Source organism: Hipposideros armiger, unplaced genomic scaffold (assembly GCF_001890085.2).
Source record: "Hipposideros armiger isolate ML-2016 unplaced genomic scaffold, ASM189008v1 scaffold_1183, whole genome shotgun sequence".
NCBI classification, from domain to species: Eukaryota; Metazoa; Chordata; class Mammalia; order Chiroptera; family Hipposideridae; genus Hipposideros; species Hipposideros armiger.
Window position 1 is genome coordinate 169362 of NW_017732533.1, and position 19070 is coordinate 188431.

General features: G+C 36.2%; 1 pseudogene; it reads left to right on the plus strand.

Moving 5' to 3' along the window:
* The first annotated feature begins 336 nt into the window (after nucleotides 1-336).
* LOC109376733 (40S ribosomal protein S20 pseudogene) overlaps nucleotides 337-19070 on the plus strand; it is a 34882-nt pseudogene continuing 16148 nt past the window's right edge.

Sequence of the window (19070 nt, forward strand, 5' to 3'; positions counted from 1 at the left end):
AGTTCTCCCCTGGAAATCACCGCAATTTAAACTGCTGTAACTCATCAAAGGAATCTCTACTCATCACACAGAGCAGTTAAGAGATTCGCCCAAAGATTACTGGAAGGTGGGCAGACCCAGCAAGTGGGGGAAGAGGGAGGTGAGATGCATTGAGGCACAGCCCACACCCGCGACTGATGAGACACCGGGCCTCAGAGAACAGATTGGAGAGTGTTCTCCAGATCACTCCCTGCGCCTCGCTGTCCCGCAGAGCATGCAGCGGAGCTCACAACGGTTTGCAGAGTCTAGGGCAGAAGCCTCGGGCTGGGCAAGTGGGGGAAGAGAGAGAGAGGAGACATGCATGCAGAGGCCCAGTCTGCACCCTCGGCTGTGGAGCTCCGGGACCCCAGGAGACAGAGCAGAGAGGTTGCAGCGCCAGGGCAGGCTCAGTCCCTGCACCCATCTGGTCCCCCCAGGTGTGCAACAGGAACTCGGCAGCATGCAGACTCTGAGGCAGAAGCCTCAAACCAGATGAGCAGGGGAAGAGGGAAGTGAGATGCACGTGGAGACACAGCCCACACCCGCAGCTGCGGAGACTCGGAACCCCAGGAGGCAAAGCGAGAGTTTTGCAGCACCAGGGTGGGCTCAGTCCCTGTGCCCCTGCAGTCCTTCCTGGAGGCAGCAGGAGCTCAGCTGGAGCATCTGAGCCAGAAACCTCAGCTCAAAACGGCAGTGGGACATTTTTTGTTTCTTGGGTTTTTTGGGGGTTTTTTATCTTTTTGTTTTCTCGGACAGAAAGCAAAAAACAACTGCATAGATAAGAACCCACCCCTACCCTCCCCCAGAAACCTTGGCCCCCATCATGTCAGAGTCTTAAGCTGACCCCTGAATGGAAGAGTAGCGTCAGATTACAGAGGTGCCCCTACTCTTAGGGGGTTGAGAAACTCCACGTGAGAAGAGGTTGTGGAGTGTGAGCCTACCTACCCCGCCCCCACCTCTCCTGCACAACTTGGGAGGCAGGGCAAATTCAGCTGCTGACTCACTCGTAGACACCCTGGCAGGTGGCTTTTAGCAGCTCTGAAATCTCACACCCCCCACACCCTCCAGCGGAAAGAGTGCCAGAAGATGCACATCAAGCCTTCTGGCTGCGCAGCACTCAGCGGGCCTCGGGGCAGACCGGAGCAGAAACAGCATTGACTTTGTAAAAGCTACCAATCACACCTCATAACCCCACTCATCTACACTTTGACTTGCATTGCCAGGGTCACTCTAGGTGCCAGGTGGCCAGCTTTGCCCCCACAAGACGCAGAGGAGTTTTAGTATAGCAGAGGACAACCTGGAGAGAGCTTAGTGGCCTTTAGCCAAGACTGGAACTGGTTGTTTTACTTAAATTGAAAACTTATCTCCACACAAAACCTGCACATAAATATTCATATCAGTTTTATTCATATTGCCAAATATTAGAAACAACGAAGATGTCCTTCAATAAACAAACTGATACAGCTATAAAATGGAACATTATTATGTGGAAACAACAAAAAAAGCAGTAAGCTATCAAGCTACAAAAACACATGGAAGAAACTTAAGTGCATCCTAAGTGAAAGAAGCCAGTCTAAAAAGGCTACATACTTTCTGACTCCAATTACCTCACATCATGGAAAAAGTAAAACAATAGAGAAAGTAAAAAGATCCATGGTTGACATGGGTTCACGGAGAGGAAATAGGGATGAATAGGAAAGCACAGGGGATTTTTAAGACAATTAAACAATTCAGCATGATACTGTCATAACAAATGTATGCTATTTGGCATTTATTAAAATTCATTGAACTTTATAGCACAAAGAATGAATGTTAGTTTATGCAAGTTTTCAAAAATCATTTAGGATTTTGGAGGAATCTCAGGAAAGCATGGAGACTGTGACAAGAGAATCTAACTGTACTAGAAATATATCAAAGAACCTTGTTGAAGGGAATGTGGTAAAGGTAGAAACCTGAGTAACTTTGAAAATGAGTGGTGTGTGTAAGAACAAGGGCAAAATGAACTGCTCATGAGCACTGTGCTCTGTGCAAAAAATTGTCACCACAGTATGGATGAACACTTTTGAGATTGCTATACATCTATACCCAATTAAACAATTAAGTAAATGGATGGCAGTTAGTAAAACCCAAGTTTCTCACTGTTGAAGTGGGAATTCAGAGATAAATAAGAAGGGAGTCTAGAATATCCATGTGGTAAACTGTTACAGTTGGGAATATCAGTAAAAATTAATGATTAACTTAATATAGAGATGGTTTCATATGTGGAAATATTTATTGACATATGTATATACATTGGTTAATGCACACATACCTTTCATTGCTCTATTAGCTGAGCACATGGCTTAAAATAAATGATGCCCAATAGCAAAAAGTGAAGCTAGTACCCCGATCTTGGTTTCTAATACCATTCTTTAATAAAAAGAACCAGAGACACTTGAAGAATTGCCTGATTCTAGGACTAGGCCTGAAAGTACTCAAGATGAGATTGGAGCATCCCATAATGCCATAAAAGAATTAAGTGAGCAGTTGAGAGAGAGAGAGAGAGAGAGAGAGAGAATTGAGGCATGGTAAAGGGGCATAGGAGCCAACTGGAAGACTACCAATAGCCAAAGATGGCAACAAAATGAAGTAGGCATTATGATCACAGATATAAAGTAAATATATATATGAATCCATACTGATGTATATAAACAATTAAATAATTAATAAATGAAAAGAGACGAATCTTCCATGCAGCAGAATTTCAAATAAATTATGTAGATACTATACCCTACAGGTGATTTTCTCTCAAAGAGTGTAGTATGCAAAAGAGGAAATAAAAATCTAACTTAACAGTGGAGAAATCTGACAAATACTCTGTTAGCCAGGTGATCAAGGTCAATGTTAACAGTTATAAATCATATTGATAGTATGTACCATTGATATGATGTTATGAAAATGGCGCTTTACCTCTGTGGTTTTACTTTCCAAAATCCATAATCTCAGTCTAACCATTAAAAAGCATCAGATTCCAATAAAAGGACATCCTAATACATGCTTGACTTACACTGCTCAAAACTGTCAAGGTCATCAAACACAAGAAAAATCTAAAGAACTGTCACTCCCAAGAGGACTCTAAGGGGAAATTATAATTAAATTTAATGTTATATTATGGATAGAATTTGAATACAGAAAGAACATTGGGTAAAATTAAGGAAATATGAAACAACTACAGATTTTAGTTAACAATAGTTTTTTATTACAAATGTAACATACCAGTATAAAATATTAATAATAGTGGAGACTGTGATGGGTGGTATATGGGAACTCTATCCTTTGTTCAATTTTTTGTATGTGTAAAACTGTTCTAAAAAATAAAGTCCCTTAATAAAAAAGCAAGCAAATGAGGAGTAACTCAAAACAATGTAAAGATGAATATTTTTCTCACAACTTAAATAACAACAATGCATTTAGTCGTGCCCCTTAATATAACAATGGAAACCTACAAATTTAATGTATAATTAAATTCATGATAGGCCAAACAAGCATGAACACAAGGATTCTGGATGTGCATAACAAAGAGAAATTGAAATTATGCTTTATGATCAAGAATATAGCTTAGTTACATTCCATTGAAAAAATCAGTAGTTGGAAAATGACCTGGAACAATTTAAAACTATCCAGATAAATTATGCTATAGAATATAGTTAAGCTTTAAAGAGGCAATTTTAAGATTTAATGAGGACACATAATATGGGTATGTAAATCATGTAAGAAAGTACAGTACTCAAAATAATTTCTTTAATATATTACACTAAGATGAGAGATTATGAATATTATCATATTAACTACTTAAGAGATTTATATCATGGGTGATTAGCGAATTTTAGAATTGAAATCAAACTGAGCCTTTGGCAGTCATAAAGAGTAAATCTGATGAACTCGTGTTAAAGCACTCTGAGTTCTAACGTTGATTCAAATGTTACAACAATTATTGCTGCTTAGCAAGCAGAGAATATATTTGTTTTAATAAAATAACATATTTTACAATACTTAAAATTTAATAACTTCATAATCAATGAGGCTTTTAACTCTCAAAAAAATCTTTTCAGAGTGAAGTCATCATTGTGGTGGCAAAAGATATCCATTGTATCGTCTCTCATGCAAAACCAAAAATATAGCATCCAGCCATGGACAAAAGTGCTTTTAATAAAGCAGTGGGACCCAGCACCATGCGCCAAGGGATCTATATGCCAAGGGACCCACCCCTGCATCAGGAAATAAGCAGACGGGACACAGTCCTGGGTATGAACACTGCAGCAGCCTAGGCACAAACTCCAGACGCTTACACTGTGATCTGGGAGCCCATGGAGAACACTGACTTAACAATCACCCACAGACAAGAGAGCCTTTATGGAAGTCCAGGTTTCCAAATGAGAAGTCCCAGCACTATTTTGAATTGAAAAAAAAAAAAAAAAGAGTTTGGATGTGTAAGAGGGGATATAGAAAAATTTAACTTTATCTGCGTTACCCTTCCCCCAAGGGGGCAAAACTTAGGATCAGGAGAAGTTTTCTTTGGCCCATGATTTCTCCAGAGGTTATAAAAGAGAGCTAGTGAGTGAGTGCCCAGTTGTACTAGATACTGCCAAAGGAGCTCATTTCTGTTTTGCTCTATCCAGGGTACAGAATCATGAGCTAAATGACCAGTATGTGGGGAATGGTGGGGAAAGCAAAAGAGAGGCCTTTTGAGGGACACATTAAAAGGATGTGGACATTACTAACTGTGTCACAAGTTCCATTAAGAAGCTATGAGCCACTGGGGATGCTTATCCATGGATCTCCCCCAACTGGTTTATGGGCACCCCCAGTGCTCTAGCTAAGTGCTTCACCCACACACAACTTACCCTATGACCAGCTCCCTGTGTATGCTCCCAATAACAGTGGCAAGAACAGGCTTTGGCAGGCAGTTAGTGAGTAAATGTAAAAAGCTGGCCAAATCAACAGGCCAGGGAGAAACCAAAAACTTGAGTTTAGGTCATCTTTGGGAAAAGAAAGAAGAGACTGTCAGTAATCAGCCCAGAGTACTGTATAATACAAAGAAGGCATGTAAACTAAATAATTATTCCACAAGAGGGGGCAAGAAGTGTAGAGCAGCTGTATCCACAGAAGTTCTGAGAAATGCTCAGAATTTCTTGCAGGACTGACAGAAGTTATGTCTCCCCCAAAGGTAGTAAAGATTAGAGGAGGTGACTGCTGCTTCAAATGTAGACAATAATGCAAAACTTCAAGGAACATGAACAATTAAGATGACACCATCAAATGGTCACAATAATCTTTTGGTAACCATACCCAAACATGAAGATTTGTGATTTACCAAATAAAGAATTCAAAATATTGTTTTAATGAATCTCAATGAGCTACAAGAAAACACAGAAGAATAATTCAACAAAATCAGAAAAACAATAAATGAACAAAGTGAGAAGTTTAATAAAAAGATAGAATCATAAAAAGAATCAGACATTCAGTAGCTAAAAAAACAACAAATGAATTTAAAGATGCAAAAAAGAACAAAAGCAGCAGAACTTAACAAGCAAAAAAAAAAAAAAAGAACCTATGAGATTGAAGATAGGTCTTTTAAATCATCCAGCCTAAGTACAATAAAGAAAATGAATGGAAAAAAGTGAAGAATACCTACCTGAACTATGGGATAGCATCAAAAGAAAAAAATTGCAAGCCATTGAAATTTCAGATGGGAAAAGAGGCGAAAAGCTTATTTAAAGAAATGATGGTTCAGAACTTCCCAAATTGGGGAGAGATTTGGATCTCTAAGTTCATGCTCATAGGTCACCAAACAAAATCAAATTAAAGAGATCCTCTCCAAAGTATATTATAATAAAAGTGTCAAAAATCAAAGACAACGAAATAATCTTAAAAGAAGAAAAAGGGGTGGGGGTGGGGGTGGGAAGGTTATAACTTAGAAGCGAACTCCCATTAGGCTGTCAATGGATTTTACAGCAAAAACCTTACAGGCCAGGAGAGAATGGGATGATATATTCAAAGTGCTGAAAGAAAAGAAAAACTGCAAATCAAGAATATTGTACCTAGCAAAGATATACTTCAGAAATAAAAGGGATAAAAACGTTTAATTTCTTGGGTGTTGAAGGAACTTTCTTCAATATGATAAAGTTTATATATGACAATCCCACAATTAATATTACACTCAATGATAAAAGGTTGAGAGCTTTCCCTCTATGATTAGAAACAAGACAAGGGTGCTCACTCTCACCACTCCTATTCACCATAGTACTGGAAGTGCTAGACAGACTAATCAGGCAAGGGGAAAATAAAAAAAAAAAACATCCAAATCAGAAAGGAAGAAGTAAAATTGTCTTTGTTTGCAAATGATATGATCTTATACATGAAAAACTCCTAGACTCTGTCAAAACCTCTGTTAGAATTAATCAATGAATTGAGCAAAATTTTAGGATACAAAATCCACACACTAAAATCAGTTCTGTTTCTACACATCACAACAAATATCTGAAATAAAGAAACAAACCCATTCATAATAGCCTCAAAAGCAATAAAATACTTTGTAATAAATTTAACCAAGGAGGTGAAAATATATACACTGAAAGCTACAAGACTTTGATGAAAGAAATTAAAGAAGACAAACAATTGGAAAGATAACCCATATTCATGAGAATTAACATTGTTTAAGTGTCCATACAACCCAAGGCCATCTGTAAATTCAAGGAAATCCCTAGTAAGTTTCTAATGGTATTTTCGAAAAAATAGAAAAGTCAATTCTAAAATTTGTATAAGCCACAAAAGACATGAATAACCAAAGCAATCCCGAGAAAGAACAAAAAAGCTGGGAACATCTCACTTACTGATTTCAAACTATATCACCAAGCGATAGCAGTCAAACAGTCTAGTACTGATGTAAAAATAGACTCATAAACCAATGGAACAGAATAAAAATGCAGAAATGAACCCATACATATACAGTCAATTAATATTTGACAAGGGAGCCAAGAATACTTAAAGAAGAAAGAGATTTGCTTCAATAAATGGTTCTGGGAAAACTGGATAACCACATCCAGAGGAATAAAAGTGGACCTTTATCTTATATCACTTACAAAAATTAACTCCAAATGGATTGAAGACTTGAAATCATAAAACTCTTAAAAGAAAACATAGGGAAAAGGCTCCTTGACATTGGTCTTGGCAATGATTTTTTGGATGTTACTTCAAAAGTGTAAGAAACTAAAGCAAAAATTAGTGTAAACAACAAAAGTAAAAATTAGTAGGTGGGACTACGTCAAACTAAAAAGCTTCTGCACAGCAAAAGAAGCAATCAACAAAATTAAAAGGCAGTCTATGAAATGGGAGAAAATATTGGCAAATCATCTGATAAGGGGTTATAACATGCTCAGCACATTAAAAAAAAAACCAAAAAACTAATACAACCCAACAGAAAAAAAAAAAAAAGAAAGAAACCCAAAAACCAAAAAAACAAGACAATCAATTAGGAAATGGGCAAGAGAAACTGAATAGATACTTTTCTAAAGAAGACATACAAATTACTAAGGACTACACGAAAAGGCACTGAACATCACTAGTCATCAGAAAAAGCAAAACCAAACCACAGTGAGATATTGTATCACACCTGTTAGAATGACTATCATAAAAAAAAAAACAAAAAAAAAAAACTAAGAGATTATAAGTGCTGACAAGGATGTGGAGAAAGGAAAACATTGTATTACTGTTGGGAATGTAAACTAGTGCAGCCACTGTGGAAAACATTATGCAGGTTCCATACAAAATTAAAAATATAACTATCATATGATTTAGCATTTCCACTTTCAGGTATACGTCTAAAGAAAACAAAAACAGAATCAAGATTTTATTGGGGAATTGGGGGAGGGGAACAGCATTGGGGAATCAGGGAAGGGGAACAGACAAGTTACTGTCCTTTTGTTCTTCAGTCTAGTTGTGGGGGACGTTGCTTCACTGGCCCCTGTTGGTATTATCATTGCGTGCTACCCAGGTGAGGCAGTCACTCGCTGGCCACTGGATGGCTCTCAGGGCGGCTCACGGCATTTCACAGCAGCTCACGAAAGCTCACACCGGCTACCGGCCCGACTGCAGCCTATGTTGTCACTGGCAACTCATGGCAGCCCAGCTCTAGGTCGAGCCGTTGTTCACCATCTTAGCTGTAGAGGGCGCAGTGTCACTGGCCCTAATGTTTGACCCGAACCAGGGCCCTGCTGCTTAGAGCTGGGTCCCAAGCCAACTCCTAACCAACGTGCCACTCGGCCGGTCCAAAAACAGAATCTTGAAGATTTATCTAGACTCCCACATTCATTGAAGCATTATTCACAGTAGCTAAGATATGGAAACAACATAAATGACCATCTACAGATGAATGGATAAAGATGTAAGATATATTAATATATATCTCACATTTACACACACACACACACACACACACACACACACACACACACACACACTAGAATGTTATACAATCACAATAAAGAAGAAAATCCTGCTATTTGCAACAACATTGATGGACCTCAAGGGCATTATTCTAAATTACATATCAGATAGTGAAAGACAAATATTGTATAATATCACATATGGATTCTAAAAAAGCTGAACTCATACAAACAGTTACTAAAATGGTGGTTACCAGGGACTTAGGGTTGGAGAAATGGAAAAAGGCTTGTCAAAGGGTACAAACTTCTAACTATAAGACAAGTTCTAAGGATCTAATGTTCAGCCAGTGATTATAGCTAATAATGTTGCATTATATACTTCAAAATTGCTAATATACTAGATCTTAAATGCTCTTACCACAAAAAATGCTAATTATATTACATGAAAGAGTTATTAGTGCTAATGAAGTAATCATTTTTAAATATATGTGTTTCAAATCAATTCATTGGACACCTTCAACTTATACAATGTTATATGTAAGTTATATATATTTCAATAAAACTGAGGACAAAAGAAATAACCTATTCCAATGGGAGGGGAATTTTGTCTGTTCTATAGTTTTGGTACATGAGATTTCAAAAATCACTACTTGTTTCAAATTGAACCAAAAGTTAAACCCAAATCCTTAGCACCTCAGCACATTACTATTGCTTGTTAAAAGTAAATGATACTCTGGGAGGGCAGTGGATGGGGGGTGGGGGGTTGTTACTTTGTGAGGGTGAAAAGGGTAACTATTGCATTGTTCTGTACACCTGAAACTAACAATAAATAAATAAATTAAAAAAAAAAAAGTAAATGATACTCTCTGTGGAGACAAGTATTCCAAACCACTTACTCCAACATAAAGCCCATTACCTCATGTTTACTGCATGAGAGGCGCTGTTATCATTTGCTAGTAATACAGAGATTAATATGATACAGAATTAGTTCCCCTCTCTATGGCCATAGCATCTGAAATAAATGTTTGTTGAATGCTGAAAGAAAAATAATGAGGTTCAGATAATCTGGATTCCTGATTATGGATTTCTTGATTCGGACACAGGCAATGTGAAGCGTTTCATGTTGCATCAATTTCACAGAGGCTTATGCTGCAGATACATTATTCTGGATATGTAATATTACTTGTCAAAGCTAGGCTTGATAATAAATAACCCCAAAATATTCCTGCCACATCGTCCAATTGAAAATCTACAAATCAACACCTAGGTGTTGGGAACCAAAAATCACTTCTGATACTTAAGAAAGTATATGTATTTCTTGAATGAGAAAGCAATAAAAAGTTGATTAAGTTTCTGAAATCCATTTAGAATTTTTAGCAATTGTATTTTTAAAAGTAGCACAGTATGTGAATTCGGCTTATAGAGTCTTCATTATTAAATGTGTACCTTAGTATTAAGATATAGTGAAAACAAATGCTTGATCTGGTTAAATTCCACTCAACATATGGACTTTTGCCTTTATATGGTGTCAGAAAGTCTCCATATAGAAACACATATTTCTGTGCTCAATAAAAGAAAATAAGAAGACTATTATCATCTTGCAGTCGCCAGCTCTTTGTCAGAAGTGTATCTTGATCTAGAACACTCGGTCTTTGTATTGTCTGACAAAGCAACAACTGAGTGCCTTCCTTTAATCATCCTTTGCTGTAGAACTGTATTTATTTCGAGTGCTAAATCCCCATCTGGGCATGCTAATAAGGGAATATGTTACTGAATGAAAAGGCTTTCCCTTCTTTGTTCTCCATTGCCCTCAACATTGAAGCAATCATTTTTAAGAGACCATCCACTACTATGCACATCTCTGCTTGGGCACCTACAAGATTACCTGGCTTTCTTTCACTCCACATGCAAATGATTGAAATGGCATTAGCAAAACCCTAGCAGGTTTGGTAGGTTTTCCTCATCCATTTTGGCTGGGTCCTAAAAGATTTAGCCTATGGTGGCAAATCCTCTTCTGCTGGCCAGAAGATGTCTAGATTTGTTTGGGCATGAGTTTTTCCTTTCTATTGCCATCTGTTCTCTTAGTGTCTTCCCCTGTAGAGCTGGCAGATGCTCTGGGACAGCCTTCACATTCTGTGCATTTTCTTCCTGAAACTAAGTTGGATCATTTTTCTTTTCTTTTCTTGGCTTCAACTGCTTGTTGGAACATTTTCCAAGGCTTTACCTTACTCCAATAATTCAGATATCTTTCCAAATTACTTTACAGTTAGCTAATTAGTTGCAATTGATTTCCCTGATTTCGTAATCAGAGATATGTTGATGTTTTTTCTTTCTTTTTTTAACAGGACATGTGATGAATTTCATGTGTTTATGTTTTACTAATACATTCCAAATCTTCAACCATAACTTTTTTTAGTGCTTTCACTTTGGTTAAAATCAAACATTTTCACTATATACAATAAGACCATATATATATATCATGAGGCCTCTGGTGCAGAGTGAACATGCAAGGCCTCTTTTTCAAATTGTATTAAGAATAATGCTCTGTTGACATTAATGCATTAAACAACGCACATGCCTCTCCTATGCACAGGTCCCTGTATGACTTCACAGGTTGAATATTCATGACGCCAGCCCTGTCTACATATTTTTTCTGATCAAAATTCTCATATTAGAAATAATAATTACATTTTCAATACTTGGCATTTATGATGATAGTCCTGATGTGGCATCAGGAATATGTTAAATCTTTCTATATAACTTACTTCCTCAATTAATTTTCTAATATTCCTCAGTTAATTTTTTTCTGCTAAGACAGTATTGTTGGCTTTATTGTATTATTCTAGAATTCCTTATTTCGCATTCCTAGTGTTAAAGACAAGAGCTCTAGAGACAGAGTGGGTGTGAATCCTGACCCCACTCACTGGCTGCGTGACTCTAGCGGGTACTTACTTCTCAGGCATCCAATTCTAATCTATAACATGTAGATGGGAATTGCATGCCTCTCTAGGTTTTGTTTACATTTTCTAATGGGGAGTCAACAAGTCAAAGTAGCAATAACCCTAGGATAGTGTCTAATAGATAACCACTTTAAAAATTAGCTGTTTATTTAAATTAAGTTTTTACTTTTTAGTAACCACTTGTAACTCCTGGTCCTGACTTCATTTTCCCCTATTAACTCACATCATAAGTACATCTATGGCCTTGGTTCCCTCTTTTTTCTCTGCATTTATTCTATCATATCATCTGGTACAGACACTTGATTCTCTTTCTGCATATTACATGTGTTCATTAGTCAGGAGTTCCCAACTCTGAGTCTTCTTAAATTGTCCCAGTGGTAACCTTTCTGGGGCCACCCTGAGGTCCTGAAGATGGTGATAATGAACTCGGTTTTCATAACCACTTGAATCTTATAATCTTGTCCTTCGTAGCCTCTCGGATGTGGTATCCTCCTTCTTTTTACATCTTATGAACCTTGTTTTTTTCTCATTTAGGCTATGCCCATTTGCCTATGCTTGAACACAAAAGACAACATCTGTATTTTGAAAGTAGTCACTCTGAATTTGCATAAACAAAATCACCTCCTCCTTTGTATAATAAACTTTTTTCTCTTATTGCTCTATACCAAAGTAACTAAATATACAGAACTCTAGCTTACACTGATTGTCAACACTCTCAAAGTAACTCTAAGATAAATGCATTTTCAGGAGAAATTGAAGTAAATATTATTTACCTCATCATTCACAGATATCCAAGCCTGCATATATCATTGTGTTCTCTCATACTTGTTCTAATGGTTATATCGCTAATCTTATCCAAACCCCATGTCTCTTCATCCTCTAAATGTTTTCAATATGTCTTCTAGGACTCCCAATTGGTGAGTAGGAGAATTATGTATATTCTGAATTTTGTTTAAGTATTACCTTGATGTGCCTTGAAGATATAGCTAACAGAAACCCTGAAGTAAGAAGCTGTGTTTCTCAGGTGTGTGACACAAAAAAAGCCTGAAGAAGGGGTTACTGTTCTCATTAGGTTCTGAGCCAATCTTACCTGATAGGGAATAAGTTTTCTTATTAATAAATATGTAACCTATCCTTGAATCCCTCACTCAGTCCTGGGATTCATAGAGTTCCAAGTTTAGACTTCTTACTAGATTTGGTTAAGGTTCCCACACACTTCAACGAGTTAAGGACATTAAGAGGACTTTGGTTTAATTTTAAGCAATCAGAAGGATAGTTTTAGCAACTGAGATGGGAAGTGTTACATATACAGGAGCTTTTGGAGAAATGGAGATGAGTAATTCAGGTTCCAGGAATACAGCTTCTGAATTGTTCTTCTCTTTCTTTCTTCAAAAACACAATCTCATTCACTCACCTTTAGGGTTTTTTTTTTTTCTTATTTCTACTTTCTTCCAGGTAACTGCCCCTAATTTACCAAAAATTTTGGTTCTCAGTCACACTGTCTTTCTTTCTTTAAACTTACCATTGTTTGTAACTTAACATGATCATGGAGGACGTGTGTAATTTTATGGTTTCTCATTCTTTATCTGTTTATCTATCTAGCTCTTTTCTTTCAGTGTCTCCTTCCCAGTCACACTATCCAAAATCATATGGTGAGCTCCTTAGTTTCTACTAACCTTAGCACATTCTTCCAGTTCTCTTAACCTAGTACTTTAAAGATTATTTGACTTAATCAAGTCATCTAATCCATTAAGATCAGTTCTTCCTATTTATCGCCCATAACCTATTGTCACTTCCCTACCTACACAGTTTAGATTAAATGACCTTACATTGTATTTACTTTCCTGCAGGACCCTTAACTCCCTTAGACCTCCTCTGTAATATGCACTTCATTAACAACCCAACCTGGTTGACCCTAACTCTCCATATTCTTTCTTCCTATGCCTGAGTACTTAACCTTCCAATAGAAAGTTATACAATTAGGCCAAGTGGTGTATCTTTATATTTATATTTTTATGTCTTGAATGGCCACACAGTATTGCTTAGAAATCTTATTACATATCTCTAGAAAGTATTCTTTCCTATGCTCCTAGTTCAATATTCGGTAGCTTTGTATCACTTCACAAATCATCCTTATACTCTACATCCAGTTCTTAGTTACTGAGTTTGTCTTCCGCTTTGTAGAAAAACTTCAATGAACCAAGAATTCCTACATTCTTTCATGACTAAGTCTATATATGCACCAGCTTTTATAGCCATATTCTCTGCCTTTCTGCTGGTTACAGTGGAAGATGATAAATCGTTTCATCCAAAAATGTTAATCCCCAAAACGTGCTCTGGACTGATCGTCTTCCACCTTTTCAAGGGCTTTACTTCTTAGTTACTACCTCTCCCTGCAGGGCCATCACTCACTTTATCTCACTGGTTCATCTCAAACCCCATAAAAGCTCATTATAATATTTCCCATCTTTATTTAAAAAAATGGTTCTCTTGTTCCTCTATCTTTTCCAGATACTATACATTTCTCTCCTTTCCATAAAATTCTCATCAACACTTGCTGAATCACTCTTCAACCCATTCCAAAGACTTCTGACCCAATCAAACATTGAAATTGGTCTTAACAAGGTTCTTGTCAATGACATCGATGTAGCCAAATCCAGTGGACATTTTTCTGTTTTTTTTTCATTAATATTTAGCCAAATAGACTATGCTTTATTCATGAAATACCCTTTTTTCTCATAGCTTTTATGATATCCCACTTTCCTGTGTTCTTTCTTCTTCTTGCTGATTTTATTCAGTCATCTTGGCATCATTTTTCCTCTCCAAACACTCCCTACTGGTCCAGGAGTCGAGTCAGCCCTTAGCCGTCTACATCCTCCCTTTAAGCAATCTTATTTAATCTCTTGACTTTAATAGCCATCTTTACTTTTATGATTTTCCAAATCTCTATGCACAGCATTGACTCCTCAATTAAGCTTTGAACATATTTATCCAACGTTCTACTTGATATGTACACTCAAAGAATTAATCACCATTCTATGTTTAGTACATGCAAAATTTAACTTCCGCTCTCTCTCTCTCGCTCCATGTTATTAATTTCAGTAGCTAACAGCAGCCAAAACCTAATCATTGTATTTCGTTCTGCCCCATATTCAGCCCATCAGCAAGACCCAAAAACATGTACTCTTATCCAAAGTACATTTTGTGAGTTCTCACCCAAAATGTTTTAAATCTATTTCCCTCCATCCCCACTGCCACATTACTATTTCGAGCAAGTGTTGTAAATTATGTTTTATCCATCATCCTGTCCCTCTCTCCTAGATTCTAAGTTCTGTTGAGGTTAAATACTTTTATGTCTTTATTTCTCTTCCCTTCAGCACCTAGGAGAGTGCTGGGCATATTCCAAGAACTTAATAAATCAGGAAGCAACGGACACTCTTATTTCTCCTCCATTATTCACTGAAATTTCTTTTTTCTACTTTAATATCATGTCTACTTGTTTTCTACCTAAATCTCTATTTCTTTTTGTTTTAATTGTTTGCATCTCTTCTTCTACCCAAATTTGGGTGATTGACAATTCTTATTTTTCTACGTAAAATATTCTGTTTTACAAAAGATGTATAGTCTTTAGTTTTGTTATTGTTCTTTGTCTTGTTCTTGTTTTTGTTTTTTTAATCAGGTAATGCACACAGGAGAAAATATTAACCACAGAGATCAATATCATTAATTTGATGCCTATGCTTCTAGACTTTCTTCTGACACCAAGGTGAGAATTGTATCCCCAAACATCCAAACAGGTCCTTGACACCAGCTGATTCTCCGACAATTCAATTTAATTCTGATATTATTTACCTGGAGATAGTGTTAGATGCCACAGGTTAAGTGATCCATCCTATAAGACTGCCCCCTTCCCTTCAGATGCCAATTGTAAGTCCAGATTGTCACCTGTGCTTCTGACCAACATGCTATGGATCAAGGGTTCCAAATAATTCCTCTTTGGGCTTTATTAATTTTCTAGAGTGGCTCACAGAACTCAAAGAAACATCTTACTTACTAGATTACAGGTTTTTTATAAAAGGATGTAACTCAGTAAGTCAGTTGGAAGAGATGCATAAGGCAAGGTATGGAGAAAAGGCAGAGCACCCTCAAATCTCCTTGTGTTCACTGACCTAGAAGCTCTCCTAATGGTATCCCTTTGGGTTTTTATGAAGGCTTTAGTATGTATGCATGGTTGATTAAATCGTTGGCCATTGGTGATTGATTCAGCCTCCAGTCTCTCTCCTTTCCCCAGTGGTGGGAAGGCAGGGGTGGAGAGTGGAAGTTTCCACCCTCTCATCACATGGTTGTTTCTCCTGGTAACCAACCCCCTTCCTTAGGTGCTTTCCAAATGTCATCTCATGGGCATAAACTCAGATGTGGTTGAAAGGAATTTGTTGTGGATATCAAGATACCTTTACAGTTCTTATTTAGGAAATTTCAAGGGACTTAGCAACGCTGTGCCAGAAATGGGATGAAAATCAAATATATGTATTTCATTATAAATCACAATATTACCATACAGAATGTATTTTAAATGTTTACTCCTCTACATAGTATTGCATAACCTGTTTATATGTAACATGAATATACTTCCAAATTAATAAGTTTACTTAATTATAGGCTAGTTAATTCATCTTGGTTAATTAAACTTAATTGATTTTAATGAATGGATATAATCCCTTACATGAATTTATTCAGTTACTCTAAAACTGCTGAATACTTAGGTTGTCTTTCAGTCATTCTTAAAAAACATTTTATATATGTGTATGTATACAACAGTTGGTATATACTCTTAAGCATCCCTTCAGACTAAAATCACAGGAGTAGAATGTGTAAATCTATTCTATTTATTTCCAAACTGGTCTACAGATTAGTTTCAGCAACTTACTTTTCTGTCATAGTACATGATAATTCCTATTCTCCCCAACTTGATTCTTTTATTCCTTTATATCTTTGTTAATTTGTCAGATACAAGATATATTTAGTTATTATTTTAATATGTAATTGTGGAGTAATTCTGGAATTTAATATTTTCATATTTTAATTTTCACATATAGTCATATTAGCTTTTAAAACCTTATTTTCTACGTTTATTCTTACTTTTGGAATTTTAATCATTTGTCTTATTGAATGTTGTCACATTATTCTGAGACATGCTGCAATTTTTACCACTTTTGAAGTTTACCTGTGGCTTTATTGTGTTAATAATCATAACACTTTAGAATTTTTATGTAATCAAATCAGTACTTTTTTTGCAGTTATTAATTTTGCTTTGTATATAAGGTTCTATTTGACACACAGATACATGTTTTTCCATTCTTCACTATGTTACCTATTTCTTCTTTCCCCATTTAAAATTGTCACTCAATATGGAATTACTTTGGTATGTGGTTAAATCTAGTACTTTTGCTCTCTGAATGACTAACTAATGTTGCAGTACAATTACACCTTTGTGTGTTTTTAATATTATAGAAAATTCAAGTGTTTTTTCCACTGTAAGTGCATGGCATCACCTTCATTATAAAGTAATTTTTATATTTACATGGAACTGTTTCCAGACCTTCTCTTTTACTGGGTCAAATGTTCATACCTTTTTGAGTACCATTCTGCTTCAAGTATCGCAGATGATGGTGATGATTTCAATATCTGAGGAGTTGAAATGATTCATTAGTGTCTTTTTCTAAATACTCTGCTGTTGCTAATTATTTTATGACTGTCATATCCCTGAAAAAAAAATCCTGATGATAATTTGCTCAGAATTACAGTAACTATATTGATTATTAAACAATTAGCAGCATTACAGTAATCAGTTTTTTCTACCAAAGAAAACAGACCACCTAATCTATTTACTTAGATGTTCTTTTATATCTTTGGTAAAGTTATATAATTTTCTTTATTATATATTGACAATTACTATTTATTTTATGTAACACTATGTATTTTATACTTTCTTATTATTATGAATATGATTCTCCATCCATTGTATTTTTAATCTGGTAATTAATGGCATTTAGGAAAGCTAATGATTTTTCTAAAAAAAATATGTTCTTTGTTATTGGATGCACCATTAACCCTCATTAATTCTGATAGATTCTAGTTGATAACTTTGATTATCCTGATTATATCATCTGCTAAAAAGGTCAGTTTAAACCTTCTAAGACTACTTACTTACTACTTAGCTCTTCTTATAGTAGCCAGTTTCCCTGGGAAATCTCTTCCATTTACATGCTATGTTAGTCTGTTTGGGCTGCCACAACAAAATATCACAGACTGATTGGCTTAAACAACAGAAATCTTACAGTTCTAGAGGCTGGGAAGTTCAAGGTCAAGATTCTGGTCCTTCAGTTTGTCATAAGAGTTCTCTTCCTGGCTTGCAGATGGCTGCCTTCTTACTATGCCCTCACATGGCCTTTCCAGTGTAAGTGCAGAATGAGAACTAGAGAGTAAGAGTTCTGTGGTATCTCTTCTAATAAGAACGCTAATCCTATCGGATCAGGGCCCCCACCTTTATGAGCTCGTTTAACCTTCATTACTTCCTTATAGCCCCTATCTCCAAGTATAGTTACAATAAAGGTTAGGATTTAAAGATATGAATATGGTGGGAGGGCGTGTAACTAAGTCTATAGCACATGCCTTATAATTTAAGTGTTGGGCTTAAAGTATCCCCTATAACTTTCCATTCTTCAGAGATCCACTCCATCCTTTCTTCTGAACTCTAGATTGGTTATTTCCAGCTCCAATTAGATAATGGATATAAATTTATCTTTGATCACCTATCCAAATATAATAGAGCCATAGTTTTGTTTAGTTTCTCTGTCACCCTCATCTCCCAAACCTTCAAATCCGCTCGTCCCACATGGTTCACTGCCCTTAACTTCATTTGGACTCTCATTATGTTTTCCTATATAGATGAAGGTGTCTTCTTCTACTATTTCAAATTCCTCAAAGCTCCCTTTCTTTAATTGAACGGGTTAGTTCTCATTGTTTTTAAAATATCACTCTCGAAAGGACTCAGACTGTGGAATCAATGCTATGGTGTACACATGAGAAAGGTTAATTCCAGTATTAGCCAGAACCATAATTATCAGAATTTTTTTTAATCTACTTAGGAAATTTTAAAATGTCTTATAGTACCTGCTCTGGATATCTAACCCATGTGAATCAAATTAAAAACAACAAAGTAAAAGAAAGCAATACACCGGTTGAAGAACTAGATTATGGGTTTTGCTTAATCACTACATATATTGTGACATTCTTTCAGAAACGCCCATCTCCTTGCAGATATATTGGGTTGCCGGGAAAGTCATGAAACATTTTTGCAATGAAAAACATAGAAAAAATATATCATGACTTTTCCGACAACCCAATATATTATTTTTCATTAACTTCGGTACAGGACTAGACAACCTTTTTCTAGTGTTACTGACATGAATTCCTGCATGTCTGTATTTATTAATATTATAGTCCAAAAATTGACATCCTCAGATGTACATGTAAAGTCTAATTTATATGAATTTTTAAAAAAATGAAACTGGCTGTTAGCACATGAAACTACTGCATAGTTCAGGTTTCTGAGACTTCTTGGTTATTGGCTTAGCTTTAAAGCAACAACAACCAAGAAACAAACAAA